Source organism: Macrobrachium nipponense, chromosome 11 (assembly GCF_015104395.2).
Source record: "Macrobrachium nipponense isolate FS-2020 chromosome 11, ASM1510439v2, whole genome shotgun sequence".
In the NCBI taxonomy this organism is placed as follows: Eukaryota; Metazoa; Arthropoda; class Malacostraca; order Decapoda; family Palaemonidae; genus Macrobrachium; species Macrobrachium nipponense.
This window is the reverse complement of record NC_061087.1, coordinates 39,048,039-39,050,846: the sequence shown is the minus strand read 5'-3', so window position 1 is coordinate 39,050,846 and position 2,808 is coordinate 39,048,039. Positions and strand designations below refer to the sequence as shown.

Sequence of the window (2,808 nt, the reverse complement as noted above, 5' to 3'; positions counted from 1 at the left end):
AATAAATAACTGGGACAGAAAAGCATGATAAAAAGAAATGAATGACAAGACAAGATTAAGAATCTACAGAAAATATAAAGAAAACACGAGAAGAAATCTGGTTTGATAACACTGAAAAAACAGTGCTGATCAGTAGGGCTAAACTAGGCACACTAGGATTAAAGGATAGAAATAGGCTAAAAGGGGAAGATGCAAAAGGTTTGTGCTGTGGGGGAAAAAATGAAAATTTAGAAATTTTTTTACTCTACTCTGCCCGGGGCCCAGAGGAGAGCAATGACAGTGAAAGTATAACTATAGTTTTGTTTCCGAAGTTCCATTCATTCATGACAATAAAGACTAATAGTTTTTGTTCAGCATTCATATCAGGACAATAAAGAGGAATTGATAGCTAATGTACTTTTATTTGCAGATCTGCTGAGGGGTGGAGTTGAAAATAGAAAATAATTTATATAAAGAACTATGGCATTACAGAGAGAAAAAACTTACACACAATGGAGGACTAAAACACTTAAGGAAGCCGTTACAGAGGCAACTCTCGCCTACTACTACTACTACTCCACTACAGTATGTAAATACTCGTATCTTTATTTTTCAACAGTGCTCCTTTGATAGGAATAACCTATTTAGCTTGTATCCCTATCCCAATTGTTGGAAGGCACCAAGCAACAATTTAGATTAACCCTTACGGTCGGTAGGTAGCCCAGAGAAGTAACTAGAAACTATAGCTACCAGGTACATAGTACTAGCCAATAGACTAGTACGGCCTAGTCCTTTGGGAAACTATACTCTGTTTTTTTCCATCTGTCCATCCGCCTGTGGTTTTTTGTATGGTAACGCTGCGTCTCGGGCTTTAGATAGTTACATTCAGCTCACATTCATAATTAATATCATCCTATTTCGAATATTAGCGGTGTAATTCGCATACAGTAAATTATTAAAACACTTTTCAGTTGCAAATGTACACCCAGATATCCTTTTATTTACCTAAAACTTACACATTGCGTAACTAACTAAAGCCCGGGACGCAGTGTTACCATACAAAAACACCAAAGGCAGATGGACAGATGAAAAAAAACGGAGTATAGGTAGGTACTAGGCTAGGTTAGAGATTACCCACGGAAGAAATGCTAGGTAAGTACTAGAGTACTAACTAAATGACAGTTTTGGACTTGACAGTATAGAAAAATGGTCCAGCTACCTATACTACCTACTACCTATGATGGAGTAATCGGTATGTATACCCATAGGTAGTAGGTATAGCTAAGTATAGGTAGGTACTACCTACCATTAGGCTAGTACCTAGGTAGGGTAGGTGCTGCTGCCTGGGGTAGAACTAAGCAAGAGCTCTGTACCAGGTATTACTTTAGAAATTTATTTTTCCTATAGTATTGTGGTAGCTTATTAAAAATTTACCGTTATTTATGCTGGCCATCCTGGGATGCCATTGTGGATATGGTGTTAGGCTATAGGGGATCTTTTTGGTAAAAAGTAGAGATTCCTTCATTAGGGCTTCGAGAAGGCAGATAGCTATACTACCCCTGGCTAAGTAACACAGCCTGCTAGATTAGGTTAGGTTAAGGTAATATTAGTTCTTACAATAGGTTTCCTTAGCCAATCTCCTTTTAAACATATGACTCCCTAATGACTTGTGCATGCAAGGAAGCATTCCATAACAACAATATGGCAGTCTGGTTCTCCCAACGCTTTCCCCCATGCAAAACCCCACTTCCCCAAATGGGATCCCAGCCACGTTGGGTGGATATGAGGTTAATATTAATTGACCGATAATAAACAATACCAAATCCTTCATCAGCAACGCTAAAAGTACAGGAAAAATAAATTTCCAAGGTTAATAGTACGTGCAGAGCTGTTGCTTAGAAATACCAATTTTTATGCTATGATATTTATCATGTTTTATTTGTGCTTTTACGTTCATCCCCAAGGGCCTGGTACAGGTACACAAATCTGATGCAACATGATTATTATTGTATTGTCCAGAATCTCAGACTAAACCGTAACATTGCCAAGTAGTGTTAAACTTTTTTTTTATTTCTAATGTCTTTACATGTTGAAAGCTTGTGAATTCACAGCTAGCACTAGTTTCCATATGGTTATATAAGTAAGATCCTTTTTATGCATTAGTATGATTTATAATCTGTGTGATTTGAAAATTTTTTTTTTACATTGCTTACCTCAAAGCACGGCGTGATAGGTTAGCGGTGCCATCAATGACAGTGTGCTTAACATGCTCCTCCGGCTGGTCAACGTAACTACCTCTGCAGCATTATAACAGTAGACCTAATAAGCTCAACATCAGAACATTTTCAAAATAGGAATATAAATTACAACAAGTTTTCTTTGATTGTTGAAGTTTTAGGCTGTGTTCAAGCTGCCTGTATGTTGCAAAATGATTTATAGGCCTAAAAAAATAATCTAAGCCATCTAAGATGTAACCTTTTATTACTAAAGAATTTATTTGTAGAGATTACCTGTTCTTTGAAGAATAAATGATGGTGATTTTAATTATATAGAGAAGATGCTATTAATCAAAATACCTATTAATGTTAATGTCAAGGCCTATAAAACACTCGTTTTTCAACTGGTTTAAAATATTATTTTCTTAAAAGTCCTTCTGCTTGCTTTTGGTGTACAATTTATTCATTCATAAGGTAACTTTAAGTGTAAGAATTTGCAGATAACTTCATATACTTTCTGGCCAGAAATTTTTAATATAGAGATGTGATTGCTAAGTGTAATGTATTTAGAATAGGCAAAGAAATCTAACACACCTAGGTCTAGGAACTTGGC

The 2,808-nt window shown here is 36.1% G+C and overlaps 1 long non-coding RNA gene across 2 annotated transcripts in view; it reads left to right on the top strand.

Moving 5' to 3' along the window:
* The first annotated feature begins 561 nt into the window (after window positions 1-561).
* LOC135205433 (uncharacterized) overlaps window positions 562-2,808 on the top strand; it is a 110,685-nt gene continuing 108,438 nt past the window's right edge. The window contains exon 1 of one of the 2 annotated variants that reach the window (XR_010312530.1): window positions 562-691. This is a non-coding gene — a long non-coding RNA (uncharacterized LOC135205433). Of the gene's footprint in view, window positions 692-1,080; window positions 1,132-2,808 lie in introns of those variants that run through there. The other variant, XR_010312531.1, reaches the window with a different exon arrangement.